Consider the following 27,854-nt stretch of genomic DNA (forward strand, 5'->3'; position numbering starts at 1 on the left):
ACGATGAACCCTCAAACCGCGGGTCCATGGTCGGTTCACCCGAGGATGAGGTGTCCGGACCCGGTTCGTGACGTTCACTCCGGACCGACATCTTGTGGTTCCTGGATGTTTATTATTTACTTCATGGATTGTTTGTGTTTCAGATCCTCTTATGAAGGTGAAGGTCGAGTCCGAGTTCGTCGATGATTCGTTACCTCGATACGAAGGTTTGAACCACAGACCCATTAACCTCCGCCATCGAAGATGGATGGAGGTTACTGTTTTCACCCCTGTCTGTTTGTTTGTGAACAGTATTACGGAAAAACTCCTGGACGGATTTCGACGAAACTTGGTGGGGGGGGGGGGGATGAGGTATGGTCCAAGGATCATGCCATTAGATTATGAACTTGGTCCAAAAAAAAATTTCGATTTTATTTGAAAAATGTTTGAATTTTTTTTGCATTTCTTCATGTTTTAAGTGATTTCCAACCCCCCAAAAAAAATTTTCGAGAAAAAAAAAAACAAATTTTGCAACTTTTTTTCCAAAGTTTTTTATTTTTTTGGCATTTCTACATGCTTGTCGATCTAGTTTGGTTAATTCAATCGTGGTTCAGTAGAGTCTGATCCGTTTTGACCGACGATGAATAGGATATCAGGTTCACTTAAGTGACCCAGCAGTATTGGCGGCGGAGGTTTTGCACTCTTCCGAGTGCTCCCCCTCGAGTTAACCTCCACCATCGAAGATGGATGGAGGTTACTGTTTTCACCCCTTTCTGTTTGTTTGTTTGTTTGTTTGTGAACAGTATTACGGAAAAAAAAACTCCTCGACGGATTTCCACGAAACTTGGTGGGGGGATTAGGTATGGTCCAAGGACCATGCTATTAGATTTTGGACTTGGTCCAAAATCCAATATGGCCGCTATGGCGGCCATTTTGAAAAAATATTAGATTTTTTTTTGCATTTCTACATGTTTTAAGTGATTTCCAACCCCCCCCCCAAAAAAAATTATTTTTGCAACTTTTTTTTCAACAAAATTTCGATTATTTTTTTTTTTTTTTGCATTTCTACATGCTATAAGTGATTTCCAACAAAAAAACATGCCAAAATTATAATTGCGGCTGATTTTGGAACTTCAGGTGGATATACCCACGTAAAATCAATTTCTGTCTCAAGGAATCTAGTGATGACGAATGAATTGAGTGTGTAAAAGGGAAAGTTGCAAACTATAACTCTGTGAGCACTGTTGATGTCAAATTGAATGAATAGGATATCAGGTTCACTTGAGTGACCTTGCAGTATTGGCGGCGGAGGTTTTGCACTCTACCGAGTACTCCCCCTCTAGTTCTTCATGTTATCATCAAAATAATAATAACTAGATATTACGAACTAGATATGACGAACTAGTCATTACAAACAAGATATCTGCGATCATAAAGTGAACACCCTGTCATCCACAAGAGCCTCCATTAGAGGACTCGTCCATGGACTCCTTATCTCCCTCAGAGAAGGAACCGTCCATGGACTCCTTATCTCCCTCATGGAGGGAACCGTCCATGAACTCCTTCTCTTCCTCATAGAGGGAACCGTCCATGGACTTCTTATCTCTTCTGGAGAGGGAAATGTCAATGGTCGGTTCACCCGGGGATGAGGTTTCTGGACCCGGTACGTGACGTTTACTCCGAAGCAAGATCTTTTGCTTCCTGGAATTTTCGTTTTGATGGATTGTTTGTGTTTCAGATTCTGTTGTGAAAGTGAAGGTCGAGTCCGACGTCCTTGATGATTCGTTCGCTCCATACAAAGGTTTGAACCACAAACTCATTCTTTATGTTCACACAGTAGTTTATTGTTTATCATGATAATTATAATAATAACAACTAGATATCTGCGATCACCAAGGAAAGCCTACCCTGGCCTCCCCCATCTTATCCTTGGTGATTGCCCATGACTTACACTGGGCTCATGATCCTTTATCTCCCTCAGAGATAAGGAGATCCCTTATCTCCATGGTAAATGTTTGTTTCGACTGCCATTCGACCTTGACCATCAACATTCAGGGATAAACTGTGATTTAAGAAAAAAATGTTGGAAAAAAATTGTGAAAAAATGTTAAAATATATAATTGGGTCATGACCTGAAAAAATAGGTCAAGGTGGAAAAGGTCATGTCAATGCCACGTACTTTTTATTCCCTTTACTGATTCAAAATGTCATTCCGAAGGTCCCAGCCGGATCCGAGAAAAAGTTCGGACATTGATACAGCTTAGACATTGATACAGGTCAGACATTGACACAACTCAGACACTGATACAGCTCGGACACTGATACAGCTCAGACATTGATACAGCTCGAACATTGATACAGTTCAGACACTGATACAGCTCAGACACTGATACAGCTCAGACACTGATACAGCTTGGACACTGATACAGCTCAGACACTGATACAGCTCAGACACTGATACAGCTCGGACACTGAAACAGCTCAGACACTGATACAGCTCAGACACTGATACAGCTTGGACATTTTGGAAATTGTGAGTCCAGGAGGAAAAAATCCAAAAAACAAACCAAAATGATGGTTTCGTACTCTTTGGGGTCTAAGAAACACTGTGGTACCATGAAAAAATGGGGGTGCTCATTGTGGAAACATCTCCGACAACATCAATCAGCCTTCCCCAATCCTATTGGAGGAAGTTTAATAATAACTCGAGCAGCACTCAGTGGAGGGCATGCCTCCGCCAGGCAGAACAGTTTACATTTTGTATCCCACTGATACGCCGGATCTGGATTCAGACCTGAACCAAAATCGAATCGCTTGTTCTTGTCATCGACCCAATTCATCCACCTCGTTTTGTCATAACTCGTCCACAACGTTTTGAGATATCGTGCCACATATCGTTGCTCGCCCCGTCAATGGTGAAGAACCACTTGATAAAGTCTAGTATCTTGATCTTCAACAAAGTTTCATCCTCATCCATCCACAACCATTTGATGTTCCTGATCACAGACAAACAAACAGAGAGGTGTGAAAACATAACGTTCGTCCACCTTCGGTGCCAAAGGTGAGAACGAGAGAGTTCATAGAACACGTTACCTCAAACAGTGTTCATTCAAAACATCTCATGTTCGTGCTGTACTTCCCTTGTGATCAGAGGAGGAACCTTGTGTTTAAGCTGTGTACAGAGAAACCGTCCCATATAAAGAGAGGGACACTTTGCGCCTCCCTCGATACAGGAGTTTAATTGAAATAAAATAATTGTTTGAAACATCGTAAAGAAAAATCTGGAAATTTAACGCGATTGAAGCACGATGAAGATACGGCCGAGCGTTGCCGTCGTTGGACACGCTGGCTCATTGATGGAACGACGGGGACGAACTCCCTTTTACTCTCCACGATGCTTAACCAGTCGAGGCAGACACCCGGACAGTTTGGAAAAAATTGTTTATTATGTTTTGTAAAGAGTCACGTAAAGTAAAGATTTGTAAAGTAAATACAAGCAGTGTCACAATCGAGAAACCCTTATGCTTCGCACGTAACCCCCTCCTCGTAAGTCACTTGTCACAGATACGAAGAGGTACCACAGTCATTCTGGGAAAGAGAAGAAAGAGGGAAAGGGAGAAGAGAGAAGAAGAGCTGGTGGGTTTACATGGGTCCAAATAAGTGGGGGTGGGGGGGGTGAAATGTGCAATGCGAACTGTTTTGAGAGTTGCGAAGGGTGAATGCGTGTGGTGTTAGATTAATTGGCGTGAGTGAGGCGTGACCATCAGAGCCCTGAAATGGACAGTTGGTGTTTTGTGTTGATTGCTCGTGCGTCCAGAGGGAACGAGGTGAAACGGAGATAGAGGAGGAAGTTCGTAAGTCAGTGTGTTTGGACGACGTGACCAGGAACTCTCTGCTGGATCTGTCCTTCTGCCTGGTGTTGGACTTCGCTCACTTGTGCTTGTTCTCCAGACACCAGCCCGTGTGGTCTCTCCATTCCCAGGTGTCATTTGTTCGGGACTCCGGTTCAGACTTTTAGAAGCCCCATTCTGCGCTCCACCAGATACGCACCTCTTCTCATTTTTCCCTTCTCTGCACCGCACTTGCACGTCATTTGCACCTCCTCACTCACGCACCGGAGACACCCCTAGTTTTCCTCCCTCTTTCCCCCACTGAAGTGACTGGGTTCACGCTGGTCCGTCGGTCGCTCCAAGTATCCCAGAGGTCACAATTACCTGGAGCTGTCTCCATCTTTCTTCCTGTTCTAATTTCCTCAGGTGTGTATCTGTTGGCGCCTGTCGTGTTATTGTAATATTATGGCACCTGTCGTGTTATTGTAATATTATAGCACCTGTCGTGTTATTGTAATATGATGGCACCTGTCGTGTTATTGTAAAATGATGGCACCTGTCGTGTTATTGTAATATTATGGCACCTGTCGTGTTATTGAAATATTATGGCACCTGTCACGTTATTGTAATATTATGGCACCTGTCGTGTTATTGTAATATGATGGCACTTGTCGTGTTATTGTAATATGATGGCACCTGTCGTGCTATTGTAATATTATGGCACCTGTCGTGTTATTGTAATATTATAGCACCTGTCGTGTTATTGTAATATGATGGCACCTGTCATGTTATTGTAATATGATGGCACCTGTCGTGTTATTGTAATATTATGGCACCTGTCGTGTTATTGAAATATTATGGCACCTGTCGTATTATTGTAATATTGTGGCACCTGTCGTGTTATTGTAATATTATGGCACCTGTCGTGTTATTGTAATATTGTGGGACCTGTCGTGTTATTGTAATATTATGGCACGTCGTGTTATTGTAATATGATGGCACCTGTCGTGTGATTGTAATATGATGGCACCAGTCGTGTTATTGTAATATTATGGCACCTGTCGTGTTATTGTAATATTATAGCACCTGTCGTGTTATTGTAATATGATGGCACCTGTCGTGTTATTGTAATATGATGGCACCTGTCGTGTTATTGTAATATGATGGCACCTGTCGTGTTATTGAAATATTATGGCACCTGTCGTGTTATTGTAATATTGTGGCACCTGTCGTGTTATTGTAATATTATGGCACCTGTCGTGTTATTGTAATATTGTGGCACCTGTCATGTTATTGTAATATTATGGCACCTGTCGTGTTATTGTAATATTATGGCACCTGTTGTGTTATTGTAATATTATGGCACCTGTCGTGTTATTGTAATATTATGGCACCTGTCGTGTTATTGTAATATTGTGGCACCTGTCGTGTTATTGTAATATTATGGCACCTGTCGTGTTATTGTAATATTATGGCACCTGTCGTGTTATTGTAATATTATGGCACCTGTCGTGTTATTGTCATATTATGGCACCTGTCGTGTTATTTAATATTGTGGCACCTGTCGTGTTATTGTAATATTATGGCACCTGTCGTGTTATTGTCATATTATGGCACCTGTCGTGTTATTGTAATATGATGGCACCTGTCGTGTTATTGTAATATTATGGCACCTGTCGTGTTATTGAAATATTATGGCACCTGTCGTGTTATTGTAATATTGTGGCACCTGTCGTGTTATTGTAATATTATGGCACCTGTCGTGTTATTGTAATATTGTGGCACCTGTCATGTTATTGTAATATTATGGCACCTGTCGTGTTATTGTAATATTATGGCACCTGTCGTGTTATTGTAATATTATGGCACCTGTCGTGTTATTGTAATATTATGGCACCTGTCGTGTTATTGTAATATTGTGGCACCTGTCGTGTTATTGTAATATTATGGCACCTGTCGTGTTATTGTAATATTATGGCACCTGTCGTGTTATTGTAATATTATGGCACCTGTCGTGTTATTGTCATATTATGGCACCTGTCGTGTTATTGTAATATTGTGGCACCTGTCGTGTTATTGTAATATTATGGCACCTGTCTTGTTATTGTAATATGATTGCACCTGTCGTGTAAGTGTAAGTTAAGAATGTGTAAGTTATCTGTATCGGGTGAGCTCCATTCTCTGTCCTCTTTTGCAAATACTGCACTTGCATTTATTTTGCCTCACTCTACAAATCCATGCGAGATAATATTGCTCTTGTATTAAAACCTTTTATTATCGTGCCACATGCCCTTTCTTCGCCATAATTATTAATAAACCTGCTTTTTTGATAAATGACCTTCGGTGACCTTGAAAGTCATACCATCGTGTACGTCTCATCGACCTCTATCAGGATCACTAATGATCAGATCTCCTGCTTCAACTTCATTGTGAACGGACGGACGGACGGACGGATCGAAGGACATCGACACCCATATTATTAGGTCATGCTCGAAGAGATGACCGAACAAGGTTAGCTGATATGCAATGATACCATTCACTAACTTTTACCATGCCCAGTGGAGAATATATAGCCTCCTGAAGGTAGGGCAGTTTTTGCAAACTTTAAAATCACGTGACACGAAAGCGAAATTCGAAAATCCGTCCCGACCAAATTTAGATATTGTCCCATGCATTCAGATGCCACAATCAAATAAATTGAAGATCGCTTGAGAAATGTAGGAGATAGATTTTGAAAATTGTCATTTTCGCATTTTTTGCCAACTTTGAAGTCACGTGACACAAAAGTGAATATCGAAAATCCGGCCAGACCAAATTTAGATATTCTCCCATAGATTCATATGCTACAATCAAATTCAAGATCGCTTGAGAAATGGCGGAGGAAATAGAATTTTAAAATCGTCATTTTCGCAACTTCAAAGGCCTCGTGACCTTGACCTTGACCTTCGGTGACCTTGAAAGTCATACCGTCGTGTACGTCTCATCGACCTCTATCAGGATTACTAATGACCCGATCTCCCGCTTCAACTTCATTGTGAACGGACGGACGGACGGATCAAAGGACATCGACACCCATATTATTAGGTCATGCTCGAAGAGATGACCTAAAAAGGCAACTCAGCACATAATAATGGTGAAATGCCTTTTTGATGATGATCATAACACCATAATAAACAATACTTACGTTCTTCATGTCAGATCCATTAAATTTCTCTCCAAGAAATAATTTTATGGACAGGAAGCCCAGTGACCACATGTCGGCGGGGGACCTTCATAGCCATCCATTGAATACGAATGGTTCGAATACATTAGTGCAGGCACTGTCAATGGACTGGAATTGGGTCTGAAGCCAATAAAGATTTGTAAGATGTGTTTTAACATTAATCTCATGCAGGACATAATCACCAAGGGGTAGGATATTTTCACTTGGTCAGGCAACTCGGTTGGAATGGTCCATTGCTGGTTTGTGATGCAAAGAAACAAGAAAACGTCATAACACAAAAAAAAACACACAAAACACAAAACATGGACATCGGTCTGACATCGGAATCGGGTTCCAAGCCCCTTTTTCCCCCCACCCTTTCCCGGGTAGCAAACCCACTTTTTCCCCCCACCCTTTCCGGGTACCAACCCCCCTTTTTCCCCCCACCCTTTCCGGGTACCAAACCCACTTTTTCCCCCACCCTTTCCGGGTAGCAAACCCACTTTTTCCCCCCACCCTTTCCGGGTAGCAAACCCACTTTTTCCCCCACCCTTTCCGGGTAGCAAACCCACTTTTCCCCCCACCCTTTCCGGGTAGCAAACCCACTTTTCCCCCCACCCTTTCCGGGTAGCAAACCCACTTTTTCCCCCACCCTTTCCGGGTAGCAAACCCACTTTTTCCCCCACCCTTTCCGGGTAGCAAACCCACTTTTTCCCCACCCTTTCCGGGTAGCAAACCCACTTTTCCCCCACCCTTTCCGGGTAGCAAACCCACTTTTTCCCCCACCCTTTCCGGGTAGCAAACCCACTTTTTCCCCCACCCTTTCCGGGTAGCAAACCCACTTTTTTCCCCCACCCTTTCCGGGTAGCAAACCCACTTTTTCCCCCACCCTTTCCGGGTAGCAAACCCACTTTTTCCCCCACCCTTTCCGGGTAGCAAACCCACTTTTTCCCCCACCCTTTCCACCCACTTTTTCCCCACCCTTTCCGGGTACCAACCCCCTTTTTCCCCCACCCTTTCCGGGTAGCAAACCCACTTTTTCCCCCACCCTTTCCGGGTAGCAAACCCACTTTTTCCCCACCCTTTCCGGGTAGCAAACCCACTTTTTCCCCCACCCTTTCCGGGTAGCAAACCCACTTTTTCCCCCACCCTTTCCGGGTAGCAAACCCACTTTTTTCCCCCACCCTTTCCGGGTAGCCAACCCCACTTTTTCCCCCACCCTTTCCGGGTAGCAACCCCCCTTTTTCCCCCACCCTTTCCGGGTGCCAACCCCCCTTTTTTCCCCCACCCTTTCCGGGTAGCAAACCCACTTTTTCCCCACCCTTTCCGGGTAGCAAACCCCCTTTTTTCCCCCACCCTTTCCGGGTACCAACCCCCCTTTTTCCCCCACCCTTTCCGGTACCAACCCCCTTTTTTCCCCACCCTTTCCGGGTACCAACCCCCTTTTTTCCCCACCCTTTCCGGGTACCCCCACCCTTTCCGGGTACCAACCCACCCTTTTTTCCCCAACCCCCTTTTTTCCCCACCCTTCCGGGTACCAACCCCCTTTTTTCCCCACCCTTTCCGGGTACCAACCCCTTTTTTCCCCCACCCTTCCCGGGTACCAACCCCCTTTTTTCCCCCACCCTTCCGGGTACCAACCCCCTTTTTCCCCACCCTTCCCGGGTACCAACCCCCTTTTTTCCCCACCCTTCCCGGGTACCAACCCCTTTTTCCCCCACCCTTCCGGTACCAACCCCCTTTTTCCCCCACCCTTCCCGGGTACCAACCCCTTTTTCCACCCTTTCCCACCCTTCCCGGGTACCAACCCCCTTTTTCCCCCACCCTTCCCGGTACCAACCCCCTTTTTTCCCCCACCCTTTCCGGGTACCAACCCCCTTTTTTCCCCCACCCTTCCGGGTACCAACCCCCCTTTTTTCCCCCACCCTTTCCGGGTACCAACCCCTTTTTCCCCCACCCTTTCCGGGTACCAACCCCCTTTTTTCCCCCACCCTTTCCGGGTACCAACCCCCTTTTTTCCCCCACCCTTCCCGGGTACCAACCCCCTTTTTCCCCCACCCTTTCCGGGTACCAACCCCCTTTTTTCCCCACCCTTTCCGGGTACCAACCCCCTTTTTTCCCCCACCCTTCCGGGTACCAACCCCCTTTTTCCCCCACCCTTCCCGGGTACCAACCCCCTTTTTCCCCACCCTTCCCGGTACCAACCCCCTTTTTCCCCCACCCTTCCGGGTACCAACCCCCTTTTTCCCCCACCCTTCCCGGGTACCAACCCCCTTTTTTCCCCCACCCTTCCCGGTACCAACCCCCTTTTTCCCCCACCCTTCCCGGGTACCAACCCCCTTTTTTCCCCCACCCTTCCCGGGTACCAACCCCCTTTTTCCCCCACCCTTCCCGGGTACCAACCCCCTTTCCCCCACCCTTCCCGGGTACCAACCCCCTTTTTCCCCACCCTTCCCGGGTACCAACCCCCTTTTTTCCCCCACCCTTCCCGGGTACCAACCCCCTTTTTTCCCCCACCCTTCCCGGGTACCAACCCCCCTTTTTTCCCCCACCCTTCCCGGGTACCAACCCCCTTTTTCCCCACCCTTCCCCAACCCCCTTTTTCCCCACCCTTCCGGGTACCAACCCCCTTTTTCCCCACCCTTCCCGGGTACCAACCCTTTTTCCCCCACCCTTCCGGGTACCAACCCCCTTTTTTTTCACCCTTCCCGGGTACCAACCCCCTTTTTCCCCCACCCTTCCCGGGTACCAACCCCCTTTTTTCCCCCACCCTTCCCGGGTACCAACCCCCCTTTTTTCCCCCACCCTTCCCGGGTACCAACCCCCTTTTTTCCCCACCCTTCCCGGGTACCAACCCCCTTTTTCCCCCACCCTTCCCGGGTACCAACCCCTTTTTTCCCCACCCTTCCCGGGTACCAACCCCCTTTTTTCCCCACCCTTCCCGGGTACCAACCCCCTTTTTCCCCACCCTTCCCGGGTACCAACCCCCTTTTTTCCCCCACCCTTCCCGGGTACCAACCCCCCTTTTTTCCCCCACCCTTCCCCGGGTACCAACCCCCTTTTTTCCCCCACCCTTCCCGGGTACCAACCCCCTTTTTTCCCCCACCCTTCCCGGGTACCAACCCCCTTTTTTCCCCCACCCTTCCCGGGTACCAACCCCCTTTTTCCCCCACCCTTCCCGGGTACCAACCCCCTTTTTTCCCCACCCTTCCCGGTACCAACCCCCTTTTTTCCCCCACCCTTCCGGTACCAACCCCCTTTTTCCCCCACCCTTCCCGGTACCAACCCCTTTTTTCCCCCACCCTTCCCGGTACCAACCCCTTTTTCCCCCACCCTTCCCGGTACCAACCCCCTTTTTTCCCCCACCCTTCCCGGGTACCAACCCCTTTTTTCCCCACCCTTCCCGGTACCAACCCCCCTTTTTCCCCACCCTTCCCGGGTACCAACCCCCTTTTTTCCCCCACCCTTCCCGGGTACCAACCCCCTTTTTTCCCCACCCTTCCCGTACCAACCCCCTTTTTTCCCCCACCTTCCCGGGTACCAACCCCCTTTTTTCCCCACCCTTCCCGGGTACCAACCCCTTTTTCCCCCACCCTTCCCGGGTACCAACCCCCTTTTTTCCCCCACCCTTCCCGGTACCAACCCCCTTTTTTCCCCCCACCCTTCCCGGGTACCAACCCCCTTTTTCCCCACCCTTCCCGGGTACCAACCCCTTTTTCCCCCACCCTTCCGGTACCAACCCCTTTTTCCCCCACCCTTCCCGGGTACCAACCCCTTTTTTCCCCCACCCTTCCCGGGTACCAACCCCCTTTTTCCCCCACCCTTCCCGGTACCAACCCCCTTTTTTCCCCCCACCCTTCCCGGGTACCAACCCCTTTTTTCCCCCACCCTTCCCCGGTACCAACCCCTTTTTCCCCCACCCTTCCCGGGTACCAACCCCCTTTTTCCCCCACCCTTCCCGGGTACCAACCCCCTTTTTTCCCCCACCCTTCCCGGTACCAACCCCCTTTTTTCCCCCACCCTTCCCGGGTACCAACCCCCTTTTTTCCCCCACCCTTCCCGGTACCAACCCCCTTTTTTCCCCCACCCTTCCCGGGTACCAACCCCTTTTTTCCCCACCTCTCCCGGTACCAACCCCCTTTTTTCCCCCACCCTTCCCGGGTACCAACCCCCTTTTTCCCCCCACCCCTTCCCGGGGTACCAACCCCCTTTTTTCCCCCACCCCTTCCCCGCGTACCAACCCCCTTTTTTCCCCACCTTCCCGTACCAACCCCCTTTTTCCCCGTACCAACCCCCCTCTTCCCGGGTACCAACCCCTTTCCCCACCCTTCCCGGGTACCAACCCCCTTTTTTCCCGGGTACCACCCTTTTTTCCCGTACCGGTACCAACCCCTTTCCCCACCCTTCCCGGGTACCAACCCCCCTTTTTTCCCCCCACCCTTCCCGGGTACCAACCCCCTTTTTTCCCCACCCTTCCCGGGTACCAACCCCCTTTTTTCCCCCACCCTTCCCGGGTACCAACCCCCCCCCCCACCCTTCCCGGGTACCAACCCCCTTTTTTCCCCCACCCTTCCCGGGTACCAACCCCTTTTTTCCCCCACCCTTCCCGGGTACCAACCCCCCTTTTTTCCCCCACCCTTCCCGGGTACCAACCCCCCTTTTTTCCCCCACCCTTCCCGGGTACCAACCCCCTTTTTTCCCCCACCCTTCCCGGGTACCAACCCCCTTTTTTTCCCCCACCCTTCCCGGGTACCAACCCCCTTTTTCCCCCACCCTTCCCGGGTACCAACCCCCTTTTTTCCCCACCCTTCCCGGGTACCAACCCCCTTTTTCCCCCACCCTTCCCGGGTACCAACCCCCCTTTTTTCCCCCACCCTTCCCGGGTACCAACCCCCTTTTTCCCCCACCCTTCCCGGGTACCAACCCCTTTTTCCCCCACCCTTCCCGGGTACCAACCCCCTTTTTTCCCCCACCCTTCCCGGGTACCAACCCCCTTTTTCCCCCACCCTTCCCGGTACCAACCCCCTTTTTCCCCCACCCTTCCCGGGTACCAACCCCTTTTTCCCCCACCCTTCCCGGGTACCAACCCCCTTTTTCCCCCACCCTTCCCGGGTACCAACCCCCTTTTCCCCCACCCTTCCCGGTACCAACCCCCTTTTCCCCCACCCTTCCCGGGTACCAACCCCCTTTTTCCCCCACCCTTCCCGGGTACCAACCCCTTTTTCCCCACCCTTCCGGGTACCAACCCCCTTTTTCCCCCACCCTTCCCGGGTACCAACCCCCTTTTTCCCCCACCCTTCCCGGGTACCAACCCCCTTTTTCCCCCACCCTTCCCCCACCCTTCCCGGGTACCAACCCCCTTTTTCCCCCACCCTTCCCGGGTACCAACCCCTTTTTTCCCCCACCCTTCCCGGGTACCAACCCCCTTTTTCCCCCACCCTTCCCGGGTACCAACCCCCTTTTTCCCCCACCCTTCCCGGGTACCAACCCCCCTTTTTTCCCCCACCCTTCCCGGGTACCAACCCCCTTTTTTCCCCCACCCTTCCCGGGTACCAACCCCCTTTTTCCCCCACCCTTCCCGGGTACCAACCCCCCTTTTTCCCCCACCCTTCCCGGGTACCAACCCCCTTTTTCCCCCACCCTTCCCGGGTACCAACCCCCTTTTTCCCCACCCTTCCCGGGTACCAACCCCCTTTTTCCCCCACCCTTCCCGGGTACCAACCCCCCTTTTTCCCCCACCCTTCCCGGGTACCAACCCCCCTTTTCCCCCACCCTTCCCGGGTACCAACCCCCTTTTTTCCCCACCCTTCCCGGGTACCAACCCCCCTTTTTCCCCACCCTTTCACCCTTCCCGGGTACCAACCCCCTTTTTTCCCCCACCCTTCCCGGGTACCAACCCCCTTTTTTCCCCACCCTTCCCGGGTACCAACCCCCTTTTTTCCCCCACCCTTCCCGGGTACCAACCCCTTTTTCCCCCACCCTTCCCGGGTACCAACCCCCCTTTTTTCCCCCACCCTTCCCGGGTACCAACCCCCTTTTTTCCCCCACCCTTCCCGGGTACCAACCCCCTTTTTTCCCCCACCCTTCCCGGGTACCAACCCCCTTTTTCCCCCACCCTTCCCGGGTACCAACCCCCTTTTTCCCCCACCCTTCCCGGGTACCAACCCCCCTTTTTCCCCCACCCTTCCCGGGTACCAACCCCCCTTTTTCCCCCACCCTTCCCGGGTACCAACCCCCTTTTTTCCCCCACCCTTCCCGGGTACCAACCCCCTTTTTCCCCACCCTTCCCGGGTACCAACCCCCCTTTTTCCCCCACCCTTCCCGGGTACCAACCCCCCTTTTTCCCCCACCCTTCCCGGGTACCAACCCCCTTTTTCCCCCACCCTTCCCGGGTACCAACCCCCTTTTTCCCCCACCCTTCCCGGGTACCAACCCCCTTTTTTCCCCCACCCTTCCCGGGTACCAACCCCCTTTTTCCCCCACCCTTCCCGGGTACCAACCCCCCTTTTTTCCCCCACCCTTCCCGGGTACCAACCCCCTTTTTTCCCCACCCTTCCCGGGTACCAACCCCCTTTTTCCCCCACCCTTCCCGGGTACCAACCCCCTTTTTTCCCCCACCCTTCCCGGGTACCAACCCCCCTTTTTTCCCCCACCCTTCCCGGGTACCAACCCCCTTTTTTCCCCCACCCTTCCCGGGTACCAACCCCCTTTTTCCCCCACCCTTCCCGGGTACCAACCCCCTTTTTTCCCCCACCCTTCCCGGGTACCAACCCCCCTTTTTCCCCCACCCTTCCCGGGTACCAACCCCCTTTTTCCCCCACCCTTCCCGGGTACCAACCCCCTTTTTCCCCCACCCTTCCCGGGTACCAACCCCCTTTTTCCCCCACCCTTCCCGGGTACCAACCCCTTTTTCCCCCACCCTTCCCGGGTACCAACCCCCTTTTTCCCCCACCCTTCCCGGGTACCAACCCCCTTTTTTCCCCCACCCTTCCCGGGTACCAACCCCCCTTTTTCCCCCACCCTTCCCGGGTACCAACCCCCCTTTTTTCCCCCACCCTTCCCGGTACCAACCCCCTTTTTCCCCCACCCTTCCCGGGTACCAACCCCCCTTTTTTCCCCCACCCTTCCCGGGTACCAACCCCCTTTTTCCCCCACCCTTCCCGGGTACCAACCCCCTTTTTTCCCCCACCCTTCCCGGGTACCAACCCCCTTTTTCCCCCACCCTTCCCGGGTACCAACCCCCTTTTTCCCCCACCCTTCCCGGGTACCAACCCCCTTTTTCCCCCACCCTTCCCGGTACCAACCCCCTTTTTCCCCCACCCTTCCCGGTACCAACCAACCCCTTTTTCCCCCACCCTTCCCGGGTACCAACCCCCTTTTTTCCCCCACCCTTCCCGGTACCAACCCCCTTTTTTCCCCCACCCTTCCCGGGTACCAACCCCTTTTTTCCCCCACCCTTCCCGGTACCAACCCCCTTTTTTCCCCCACCCTTCCCGGGTACCAACCCCTTTTTCCCCCACCCTTCCCGGGTACCAACCCCTTTTTTCCCCACCCTTCCCGGTACCAACCCCTTTTTCCCCCACCCTTCCCGGGTACCAAACCCCCTTTTTCCCCCACCCTTCCCGGGTACCAAACCCCCTTTTTTCCCCCACCCTTGGTACCAACCCCCCTTTTTCCCCACCCTTCCCGGGTACCAAACCCCCTTTTTTCCCCACCCTTCCCCGGGTACCAACCCCCCTTTTTCCCCCACCCTTCCCGGGTACCAACCCCCCTTTTTCCCCCACCCTTCCCGGTACCAACCCCCCCTTTTTCCCCCACCCTTCCCGGGTACCAACCCCCCTTTTTTCCCCCACCCTTCCCGGGTACCAACCCCCCTTTTTCCCCCACCCTTCCCGGGTACCAACCCCCTTTTCCCCCACCCTTCCCGGGTACCAACCCCCTTTTTTCCCCCACCCTTCCCGGGTACCAACCCCCTTTTTTCCCCCCACCCTTCCCGGGTACCAACCCCCCTTTTTCCCCCACCCTTCCCGGGTACCAACCCCCTTTTTTCCCCCACCCTTCCCGGGTACCAACCCCCTTTTTCCCCCCACCCTTCCCGGGTACCAACCCCCCTTTTTCCCCCACCCTTCCCGGGTACCAACCCCCTTTTTCCCCCACCCTTCCCGGGTACCAACCCCCCTTTTTCCCCCCACCCTTCCCGGGTACCAACCCCCCTTTTCCCCCACCCTTCCCGGGTCACCAACCCCCCTTTTTCCCCCACCCTTCCCGGGTACCAACCCCCCTTTTTCCCCACCCTTCCCGGTACCAACCCCCCCTTTTTCCCCACCCTTCCCGGGTACCAACCCCCCTTTTTCCCCCACCCTTCCCGGGTACCAACCCCCCTTTTTCCCCCACCCTTCCCGGGTACCAACCCCCCTTTTTCCCCACCCTTCCCGGGTACCAACCCCCTTTTTCCCCCCACCCTTCCCGGGTACCAACCCCCCTTTTTCCCCCACCCTTCCCGGGTACCAACCCCCCTTTTTCCCCCCACCCTTCCCGGGTACCAACCCCCCTTTTTCCCCCACCCTTCCGGGCACCAACCCCCTTTTTCCCCCCACCCTTCCCGGGTACCAACCCCCCTTTTTCCCCCACCCTTCCCGGGTACCAACCCCCTTTTTCCCCACCCTTCCCGGAGTACCAACCCCCTTTTTTCCCCCACCCTTCCCGGTACCAACCCCCCTTTTTTCCCCACCCTTCCCGGGTACCAACCCCCCTTTTTCCCCCCACCCTTCCCGGTGCCAACCCCCCTTTTTCCCCCACCCTTCCCGGGTACCAACCCCCCTTTTTTCCCCCACCCTTCCCGGGTACCAACCCCCCTTTTTCCCCCCACCCTTCCCGGGTACCAACCCCCTTTTCCCCCACCCTTCCCGGTACCAACCCCCCTTTTTCCCCCACCCTTCCCGGGTACCAACCCCCCTTTTTCCCCCACCCTTCCCGGGTACCAACCCCCCTTTTCCCCACCCTTCCGGTACCAACCCCCCTTTTTCCCCCACCCTTCCCGGGTACCAACCCCCCTTTTTCCCCCACCCTTCCGGGTACCAACCCCCTTTTTCCCCACCCTTCCCGGGTACCAACCCCCCTTTTTTCCCCCCACCCTTCCCGGGTACCAACCCCCTTTTTTCCCCACCCTTCCCGGTACCAACCCCCCTTTTTTCCCCCACCCTTCCCGGGTACCAACCCCCCTTTTCCCCACCCTTCCCGGGTACCAACCCCCCTTTTTCCCCCACCCTTCCCGGGTACCAACCCCCTTTTCCCCCACCCTTCCCGGGTACCAACCCCCTTTTTTCCCCCCACCCTTCGGTACCAACCCCCTTTTTCCCCCACCCTTCCCGGGTACCAACCCCCTTTTTCCCCCACCCTTCCCGGGTCACCAACCCCCCTTTTTCCCCACCCTTCGGTACCAACCCCTTTTCCCCCACCCTTCGTTTCTTTTCCCCCCACCCTTCCCGGGTCCCCCACCCTTCGGTGCCAACCCCCCTCCCCACCCTTCCCGGGTACCAACCTCCTTTTTTTCCCCCACCCTTCCCGGGCCAGGTACCCCCTTTTTCCCCCCTTTCCCGGGCCCTACCAAACCCCTCTTCCCGGGTACCAAACCCCCCGGGTACCAAACCCCCCCCCTCTTCCCGGTACCAAACCCCTTTTTCCCCCTCTTCCCGGGTACCAAACCCCTTTCCCGGGTACCAAACCCTTTTCCCCCCCCCCTCTTCCCGGGTACCAAACCCCTTTTCCCCCCTCTTCCCGGGTACCAAACCCCTTTTTCCCCCTCTTCCCGGGTACCAAACCCTTTTCCCCCCCCCCCCCGGGTACCAAACCCCTTTTTCCCCTCTTCCCGGGTACCAAACCCCTTTTTCCCCTCTTCCCGGGTACCAAACCCCTTTTTCCCCTCTTCCCGGGTACCAAACCCCTTTTTCCCCCTCTTCCCGGGTACCAAACCCCTTTTTCCCCCTCTTCCCGGGTACCAAACCCCTTTTCTCCCTCTTCCCGGGTACCAAACCCCTTTTTCCCCTCTTCCCGGGTACCAAACCCCTTTTTCCCCCTCTTCCCGGGTACCAAACCCCTTTTCTCTCTCTTCCCGGGTACCAAACCCCTTTTTCCCCTCTTCCCGGGTACCAAACCCCTTTTTCCCCCTCTTCCCGGGTACCAAACCCGGTCCCAGTTCCCCCGGGTTTCAAAACCCTTTTCCCCAGTTGTCCCAGGGTCTGTGGGGTTGTTGATCCGCATGGAGAACAGGGGACAACCTATTCCAAAGATATGGTGATGAAGTGGATCGCAGCCACTTCCACTCACGTAACCAGTTGCTTATGATACAAAATTTACAGTATCCGGATTGCCTTAAATACTGACCATCTCGAGGCATCCTCACATTGAGGGTACCTGTTGAGAACGACTTTAATTAACATTTAAATATATGTATTCTGACATTTGCTTAAAAGTTTCGAAAAGTTCACGTTACTATTGAAAGGTTAAGCTTTTTAAAGTTTCGTTATTTCGTGAATACACTGTTTTCTCGCCATGAAGGAGACGCCTCGATTTCGTGTCTCGCTATTGGCTACGTCCATGTCACGTGACGAAATACTTTGAATTCCGGTCCTTGTCGGCGCACTCGCAAGATTTGTAAACTCGTATGTTCTTCTTTTAAGGACCACAAGGGGGTAATGTTCGTTCATCCAGACATTCAGGGGAACGGAATCGTCGAGACGGATCATTGCATGCAGGAGTCAGCCATTGTCAAGTTCACCGGCCTCCGATAACCGGTGATCGTTCATTACAACCTGCGTGAGGTCACCCGTTGGAAAATGTCACACTGGCTAATAATCTCTCAGTGTGCTTCACCTTGAGTGTGCACGTCGAACGAACGTGGAATTCACACGTCGGGCGTCATTTATATATTACATACAATTCCTCATCACGATGTATCATATGCAATCCATGGAGTTAGTAAATGGCTTTGCGCGGCTCACAAGATGAGATCGCACCTCCTGACTCGTCTCGGATCGAATCATTAAACGATTTATATAATTATATCGTCAGCTTTGTAGTTCATCATGAGTGTTTCACGTCTTCCATGGGATATGAGACCCACATTCCAGGGTACTTGCGTTCCCTTACAAACGGACGTTCAAGATCCCATGGGTGGACGTTAAAGCTGGTGTCGTGACTTGTCTCGAGCTGCTTCGCCAAAACTCTGCGTCCGATGACGTATGTCCGGGGAGAAATTAATTCCCTCGTGGAAAAAACAAAATTAAGTCTGTCACGAACCGGTTGGCCATGCCTGACGTTCGAATGAAGGTGGCAGTGATTTGGAATTTGTTCAGTGCAGCAATTACTCGCCCATTATTTACGCTGGACACAATGGGATCTTCAACGTTCACCAGCTGATGCGCTCATGCTAGCAGACGGTACATCCGGCTTAACCATCCCATCAAAAAGGCAGCGGAAACATTTATGCCTCACCCTGCATATGAAACACCAGGATTACATTTATAGGTTGGTCAGGATTCAAACCCAGACTCAACAGCTCCGAGGTGAGGTTGGGATTCCTCGAGGATGTTTTATCAGTCCAACGACACATTGGTCTAAAATTACTGAGTATGTAATATTGCACTGCATTTGCATGTACCGAAGGTCATGCTGCTTGTGAGTTTTTGAATATGTTGTGTATTTTGTGCAGAAAAATATCTTTGGCCCACAAGTGCCAACAAACCAATATCCAGAGTCACCGCACGGCATAGATATCAAAAGCATTGATTCTTCCTCGTGTGGCTTCGCTTCATGAAGCTCCCGCGGTCTCGCCCTCACATCTCCGTGCTTCAAACGCGTGTCTTCATCGACTCCCTTATTTATCAGAGACCTGGCTTGCTTTCCAGCGTCGCTTCTGCATCACCTTCTCGAGCACCAGCACCACAGCAGCCTGAACTGCTGATAGTCCAGGCACCCTGTGGATATACCCGAAACAAATTACAATAGTTTTCGGACATTATTTTTTCCAAGTCCTTATACATCTGGGAGATTCATATTGAAAATCTACCAAAATAAAAATGGTGGAACATATTTTTAGGGAGACAGTTTAGCCGTACCCCCTTAAATTCCAGAAATTGTATCGGGTGAAAATACAAAATCACGGAAATACATCCAAATGCTTTCAAAATGAGTTATAAATGTTATGGATGAATCGTATAGCCATATTAAATGTCTCTATGAGTCCAGTTTATACAAACAACAAGAGTTCAGTGGAGTGCAAACCCTGTCCCGGCCAAAAACGCGGATCGATTTTTACCTCAATACCGATGTACTTGTATTGTTGTCATGTAAAGCACAAAATAGGCCAATGTACTCCTATTTATGTTTTAATATGATCTACATACAAATATCCATGACCATGATTCTTAAAAAATGTGTAGCTCTGCAAGTTTTACACTGTGTGAGATCGGTTTAGTCATGATTTATTGATGATTTTTTTTGCAGAAAGTCTGAAGTGAAACATCAAGATGGATGACTGTGTAATTTGCCAAAAAACTGTGTCAGGTGGAGAGCGAACTGTTACATTAACACAAAAGGGATGTGATGGTATCCTGAAAGTCAGCGAAGCCAGAGGCAAAGATATAACAGTCGCAGCTGGCCAGTCTGTCCATGTGAAGTGCAGAAGTGACTATACCAACCCGAGATCAATCCTGTATCACAACAAACGTAAACTTTCTGGTGAACAGGATCATCATCTTCAGCACACACTTAGATCAAAAGAAACTACATTCAGTTATGACAAGGATTGTGTATTGTGTGGTTGTCCAGATGTATACAAAGGCAAGAAATCAGAACATAAACTTATTCCTGTTAGAACAATGGATTGATTTCCAGAACAAAATACTGAAGGCATGTGATGAGATCAAGGGAGAATGGGCTGACATCACTGGCAGAGCGTTAAACACACCTGAAACAAGTGGATGACAAAGAGTGGCTTGTTTGAGGAAAGACTGAAATACCTGGTTAGAACCATGCAGAGGTTCCATGGGGCTGGTGAAGAGATTTTGATGTTTTGTTTAAATTGTTGGAAATAAACGATTATGGCAGTATGGAGGAGGCCAGCGGACGACGGACGTAGTGACAAATTGATTGAGGTTTGATGAAAAAGTGTCCCAGTTAAATTTGATGACCAAGTGGGATCCAAAGGACTGGTGTGTTTTTAATTTAACAGACAAGTGAAAGGTGTTGGATGGTGTTGTGGACTGGGTGTGTGGCACTGCGGAATGAATGACTAAAGTGTTTGGGGTGAATGGCATGATTGTGCGAATGAGGAGAGTGAGTGTGAACAAAGTACCCTGTCGGTAGGAGTCTCCTAACCAAGTTAGTGGAGGTTAGGGGGACTTAGAGGATATGACATGGATTCTGGCTGCTGCTCCATCGTGCAGGCGGACTGCTTGAGGTCGGTGCAGGCCAAGGTAGGGTGGGACTGGCTGGGAGTGTGACATGGTATTGGAAGTTGGTGAGTCGGGAGAGAGGGCACTAGTGCTTTGGTACTCCTGGCAGGTGAAGGCTGTCAGAGGTGCCAGGAGAGCACAGTAGGGTTTAGTGCTTGGACAGCACAGTAGGTTTTTGTGCCAGGAGAGCACAGTATGGGTGCTAGGAGAGCACAGTATGAGGGCTAGAGAGCCACCCCTCAGTTCGGAGCCCCAGAAGCATGCTCTGGTGAACCCCGAGGTCGCTGGGTGTCCCCCACCCCCGATTGGAAGCAGGCAAAGAGGCCTAGTAGTAGTGACACTCCCCAGCCAGCGAGTATGCCAGACACCACCAAATGAAAAAAGACAAATAAGGGCCTTTCCCAGGTTTAAAAGAATGGAACAGTGTGCCAGGTTGGGAAAAATTGGTCATTAGGATCATTCTTGCCATAGCAGGGTGTGTTTCATTGCTTAGAGATAAAAGTAAATGGTTAGGTTCGATGAACTCTCCTCCGCACCATTCATGTGTGACACATGGTACGAGTAGTGTTGATGGGAAAATTTGTTAACAAGGGCCAGGCGAGGTCACCCTCTCCAAGTGCCAGAGAGGCCACCAGTGAGTCATGAGCACACACCCACAAAGATAACATTTGATTAAGAAACACACCATCCTGTCTGATAGAAAAAAAAGAACGTATTAAGACCATGCCAAAACAAGTCAGGCAAGGAAGGTTAAGGGTACTCCCCATCTCACCTGGTCTGAGGTCATCACACCCACTTGCGTCCTCAAGAACGCCTCCAAACTGCATTTGCTTACCATCGAGATCACCGAGCCACCATTGCTGTGCCACCTGCTGTCCAATGCAGGGCTTGTTGCCTGCTGCTGCTCGTGAGTAGGCCATTGCGGCCGAGAAGTCATTTTGTGGGCCATACGGACCGAAGTCATTTTGTGGGCCATATGGGCCGAAGCATTTTTGTGGGCCATTGAGGCCAAAGTGCTTTTGTGGGCCGTTATGGCCGAAGATTCATGTGCTTTTGTAGGTCGTTGCAGCCGAAGATCATGCCAGTTTGTGGGCCGTTGCGGCCAAAGATTCATGCAATTTTGTGGGATCACTGGGCCAAAGAACTCTCTGTGATATTAGGCCACTGGGCCGACTGAACTCGCCTGGTGAGAGGTCAATAGGGCCACGAAGTGAGGAAACCCTCAGGGGTGAATAGACAATAATGCCGGGATGGGGCATGAAGGAGCGAACATGTTCGGGAACTTTGAATTTTTGAATGTCCTGATCCTATGCAAATATTGGTGTTAAAAGTAAAATTGAATGCCCTCCCGTTCAAATCCATAATTACAATGTTAAGTAGTGTGCATAGAGTGTGAATTTGTTTGTTAGATTGGTGACCCAACACACTAGGATAGGGACATGCCAATATTACTGTGACACTTTGGTTCTTTGGAGTTGAGTGCTTCCCAAATTGTGGGTTGGAGTAAATGGGAGATTTGTGCTGTACGTAAGACAGGCCCATCACCGTGGGCTTCCCCAGATGGAGGCTCGGGAGAGCCTCGGGAGAAAGCTGGGGGTCGTGTTGCGGAAATTGGCCCTTAGTGGGTCATTAAGTAACGGGTTAGCCCAGATTCCCCCTTAAATGCATGTTTTGCCAGGTTGTTCGATAATCGGACGTTACATGTGTGTCGGGAGGTGTAGCAGGCTGTCGAGTGTTCATACGGTGGTGGTGTACCGAGAGGCGCTTCTTTTCCCTTCCCCCCTTCTGGCCAGCCCCCGCCCAGCACCCTGACAGAGTCAGTCAACGAGATGCGTCAGCACCCCGTTGGCGGAGAGTGTCCACGGAGGCGGTCCGAAAAGGCCGGCCCCGAAAGGCAAGGAGAGGAACTGCTTGGGTCGGTCGGAGATCTGCTTTATGAGGAGTGACTCCACGAGCTGTTCCCTCTCGGTCATGGATCCAGCCTGCAGGTCATCCACAGGTTCATCCTGAGTCCAACCACGGAGCCTCTGACTGTATTTTCTCCCTGCACGGCTCGACACATCTTTCATCCTGTCGATCCGCCTGCAGAGTCCAACACCCAGATTTGGCCAAGTCTGGTGTACAGGCCAGGCCTGGATTCGCATCCTGGACCTTGTGAGAAACCAGCTGGAACACACCATAGATATTTCGCTCTTGTGCCGTCGACCTTATGGGGGCGAGACGCACCGATGCTGGTGCGTGAGTGGTGCCGACAAAAGGTGTATGTCGCCGCCATCTTGCCACAAGGCTGGTGCGTGAGCGGTGCCGAAAGGAGTACGAGCGCCATCTTGCCATGCTGCATGCTCAAGCTTGGGCGCTCAAATCCGAGACCATCGGCTTGTTACGAGCCGCATTCCCTCATTCGACACTTTTCCTCTCATCCATGAGGCATCACCAAGAACTCCGTGTCTTGTCTGCACGTTCTCCAGGCCTTAGGTTTATTTTGCTCGGGCTCCCTTTCAAACCCGTATCCGAAGCTCCCCAGTTAAGAGCGGTTATCCATGAATGATAACGTTCGTGAATGCGTTGCTTGTGTCGTGTTTCCCCGATGTTTCCCCAATAAATCTGGCTGATTCATATGAAAGTTGCTGCCTTGAATTTATTCGTGCCGCGCTGAGGAACAATCGCTCGATTTGTATAGAAAATCAAACGGGCTACGGACTGTGGCAGACTTCGCTCGGTCTCTGACAAACCCAGTTTGAAGCCGGGGTCTCTATCCCCAACTGGTACGGCCCAGGTGTACTTTGGTATCGTGGTCTGTGGCGCGTAACCCGAGAGCGGTGCCGAACTTGCCGGCGTTATAACCCCTGAGACTGCGGTGCCGTGAAGCGCGCTGATTCTTCACCATCTGTAGTCAGGAGTGGTGTGCGAATCCCTCCACCGTCGAATGTATAACAGTATTACATTTGGGGCCGTTTTTTTGTTTGTTTGTCTATTTGTCTGTCCGTCTGTTTGTCCACACAGAACTTTCGTGTTTTTCTCCGCAAGTGCTTGTCGGATTGAGACAAAATTTTCACCAGAGGAGCGACTACTCATGGAGAATGTTTTACTGGCCGCGGAGACGGTGGCCAGGGAGATGGTGGCCGTGGTGATGGTGGGGAGACGATGATAAACAACAACAATCTGCTGTTTGATCGAACACATAAAATTAATATATTTTAATTTTTCATTCATCAGCACAAGAAATTGTCTTCGTCTCTCAATTTGTTCAGCGTGAGAGGTCGATGACATCACGGGCCGTGCCGAGCGTGAGAGGTCGATGACATCACGGGCCGTGCCGAGCGTGAGAGGTCGATGACGTCACGGGCCGTGCCGAGGGTGAGAGGTCGATGACATCACGGGCCGTGCCGAGCGTGAGAGGTCGATGACGTCACGGGCCGTGCCGAGCGTGAGAGGTCGATGACGTCACGGGCCGTGCCGAGCGTGAGAGGTCGATGACGTCACGGGCCGTGCCGAGGGTGAGAGGTCGATGACGTCACGGGCCGTGCCGAGCGTGAGACGTCGATGACGTCACGGGCCGTGCCGAGGGTGAGAGGTCGATGACGTCACGGGCCGTGCCGAGGGTGAGAGGTCGATGACGTCACGGGCCGTGCCGAACGTGAGCCGAACGGTGGCCGGGCATCGTCTCCACGGTGTTTTAACACGATTGGGTTTGATTTCTATCTTGTGAATATTAAACGCTGTGTGGTGTATAAACACGATTGGATTTGATTTCTATCTTGTGAATGTTAAACGCTGTGCGGTGTATAAACACGATTGGATTTGATTTCTATCTTGTGAATATTAAACGATGTGCGGTGTATAAACACGATTGGGTTTTGTGGTGTCCTGGAAGAAATTATTATTTTGAATTTTAATCGTGTTTTAGTTTTTCTCGTAACACAATTCAGAGAGAGAACTCGTGTTCCTTCCAGTCTCCTCCAGTCAGGACGATGCGCGATGATCCGAGATCTCTCCGGTGAAGATCACAAAACGAACACCCTGAGATCCACGAGCGGCTTCGATGGAGGAAACACGGTCGATCCCGGAGTCCGTCCCTCAAACCGCGGGTCCATGGTCGGTTCACCCGAGGATAAGGAGTCCGGACCCGGTACGTGACGTTCACTCCGAACCGACATCTTGTGGTTCCTGAAAGTTTCTAATTTACTTCATGGATTGTTTGTGTTTCAGATCCTGTTGTGAAAGTGAAGGTCGAGTCCGACGTGGTTGATGATTCGTTCGCTCGATACGAAGGTTTGAACCACAAACTCTTTCTTAATGTTCACACGGTAGTTTATTGTTTATCATGATAATTATAATAATAACAACTCGATATCCGCGATCACCAAGGAAAGCCTACCCTGGCCTCCCCCATCTTATCCTTAGTGATCGCCCATGACTTACCCTGGCCTCATGATCCCTGATCTCCATGGTAAATGTTTGTTTCGACTGCCATTCGACCTTGACCCTCAACATTCAGGGAGAAACTGTGATTTAAGAAAAAAATGTTGGAAAAAGTTGTGAAAAATGTTAAACTATAATTGGGTCATGACCTGAAAAAATAGGTCAAGGTGTAAAAGGTCATGTCAATGCCACGTACTTTTTATTCCCTTTACTGATTCAAAATGTCATTCCGAAGGTCCCAGCCGGATCCGAGAAAAAGTTCGGACATTGATACAGCTTAGACATTGATACAGGTCAGACATTGATACAACTCAGACACTGATCCAGCTCAGACATTGATACAACTCAGACACTGATCCAGCTCAGACATTGATACAGCTCGAACATTGATACAGCTCAGACATTGATTCAACTCAGACACTGATCCAGCTAAGACATTGATACAACTCAGACATTGATACAACTCAGACACTGATCCAGCTCAGACATTGATACAGCACAAACATTGATACAGCTCAGACATTGATACAACTCAGACATTGATCCAGCTCAGACATTGATACACCTCGAACATTGATACAGTTCAGACACTGATACAGCTCGGACACTGATACAGCTCAGACACTGATACAGCTCAGACACTGATACAGCTTGGACACTGATACAGCTCAGACACTCATACAGCTTGGACACTGATACAGCTCAGACACTCATACAGCTCAGACACTCATACAGCTCGGACACTGATACAGCTCAGACACTCATACAGCTTGGACACTGATACAGCTCAAACACTCATACAGCTCAGACACTCATACAGCTCAGACACTGATACAGCTCGGACACTGAAACAGCTCAGACACTGATACAGCTCGGACACTGATCCAGCTTGGACATTTTGGAAATTGTGAGTGCAGGAGGAAAAAAAACAAAAAACAAACCAAAATGATGGTTTCGTACTCTTTGGGGTCTAAGAAACACTGTGGTACCATTAAAAAATGGTGGTGCTCATTGTGGAAACATCTACAACATCAATCAGCCTTCCCCTATCCTACAGGAGGAAGTTTAATGATAACTCGAGCAGCACTCAGTGGAGGGCATGCCTCTGCCAGGCTGAACAGTTTACATTTTGTATCCCACTGATACGCCGGATCTGGATTCAGACCTGAACCAAAATCTAATCGCTTGTTCTTGTCATCGACTCAACTCATCCACCTCGTTTTGTCATAACTCGTCCACAACGTTTTGAGATATCGTGCTACATATCGTTGCTCACCCCGTCAATGGTGAAGAACCACTTGATAAAGTCTAGTATCTTGATTTTCAACAAAGTTTCATCCTCATCCATCCACAACCATTTGATGTTCCTGATCACAGACAAACAAACAGAGAGGTGTGAAAACATAACGTTCGTCCACCTTCGGTGCCAAAGGTGAGAACGAGAGAGTTCATGGAACACGTTACCTCATCAAACAGTGTTCATTCAAAACATCTCATGTTCGTGCTGTACTACCCTTGTGTTCACAGGAGGAACCTTGTGTTTAAGCTGCGTACAGAGAAACCGTCCCATATAAAGAGAGGGACACTTTGCGCCTCCCTCGATACAGGATTTCAATTGAAATAAAATAATTGTTTGAAACATCGTAAAGAAAAATCTGGAAATTTAACGCGATTGAAGCACGATGAAGATACGGCCGAGCGTTGCCGTCGTTGGACACCCTAGCTCATGTCTTCCCTTGATGGAACGACGGGGACGAACTCCCTTTTACTCTCTACTATGCTTAACCAGTCGAGCCAGACACCCGGACAGTTTGGAAAAAATTGTTTAATATGATTTGTAAAGAGCACGTATATACAAGCAGTGTCACGATCGAGAAATCCTTATGCTTCGCACGTAACCCCCTCCTCGTAAGTCACTTGTCACAGATACGAAATGGTACCACAGTCATTCTGGGAAAGAGAAGAAAGAGGGAAAGGGAGAAGAGCGAAGAAGAGCTGGTGGGTTTACATGGGTCCAAATAAGTGGGGGGAGGGGGGTTGGTGAAATGTGCAATGCAAACTGTTTTGATAGTTGCGAAGGGTGAATGCGTGTGGTGTTAGATTAATTGGCGTGAGTGAGGCGTGACCATCAGAACCCTGAAATGGGCAGTTGGTGTTTTGTGTTGATTGATCGTGCATCCAGAGGGAACGAGGTGAAACGGAGATCGAGGAGAAAGTTCGTAAGTCAGTGTGTTTGGACGACGTGACCAGGAAATCTCTGCTGGATCTGTCCTTCTGCCTGGTGTTGGACTTCGCTCACTTGTGCTTGTTCTCCAGACACCAGCCCGTGTGGTCTCTCCATTCCCAGGTCTCCTTTGTTCGGGACTCTGGTTCAGACTTTTAGAAGCCCCGTTCTGCGCTCCACCAGATACGCACCTCTTCTCATTTTTCCCTTCTCTGCACCGCACTTGCACGTCATTTGCACCTCCTCACTCACGAACCGGAGACACCCCTAGTTTTCCTCCCTCTTTCCCCCACTGAAGTGACTGTGTTCACGATGGTCCGTTGGTCGCTCCAAGTATGCTCGAGGTCGCAATCACCTGGAGCTGTCTCCATCTTTGTTCCTGTTCGAATTTCCTCAGGTGTGTATCTGTTGGCGCCTGTCGTGTTATTGTAATATGATGGCACCTGTCGTGTTATTGTAATATGATGGCACCTGTCGTGTTATTGTAATATGATGGCACCTGTCGTGTTATTGTAATATGATGGCACCTGTCGTGTTATTGTAATATGATGGCACCTGTCGTGTTATTGTAATATGATGGCACCTGTCGTGTTATTGTAATATGATGGCACCTGTCGTGTTATTGTAATATGATGACACCTGTCATGTTATTGTAATATGATGGCACCTGTCGTGTTATTGTAATATTATGGCACCTGTCGTGTTATTGTAATATTATGGCACCTGTCGTGTTATTGTAATAT

General features: G+C 50.8%; 1 pseudogene across 1 annotated transcript in view; it reads left to right on the top strand.

Annotated features, from left to right (window-relative positions):
- Positions 1-27,854, top strand: part of LOC147007663 (uncharacterized) — a 35,007-nt pseudogene that overhangs the window by 302 nt on the left and 6,851 nt on the right. The window contains exons 1-3 of the transcript XR_015054021.1: positions 1-63; positions 144-206; positions 1,718-1,780. The exon at positions 1-63 is cut by the window's left edge and continues 302 nt beyond it. The product of XR_015054021.1 is annotated as an uncharacterized LOC147007663 (transcript). The remainder of the gene's footprint in view (positions 64-143; positions 207-1,717; positions 1,781-27,854) is intronic.

This window comes from Eptatretus burgeri, unplaced genomic scaffold, assembly GCF_056783735.1.
Source record: "Eptatretus burgeri isolate ZD-2024b unplaced genomic scaffold, Ebu_testis_v1 Ebu_testis_scaffold_57, whole genome shotgun sequence".
Taxonomy (NCBI): Eukaryota; Metazoa; Chordata; class Myxini; order Myxiniformes; family Myxinidae; genus Eptatretus; species Eptatretus burgeri.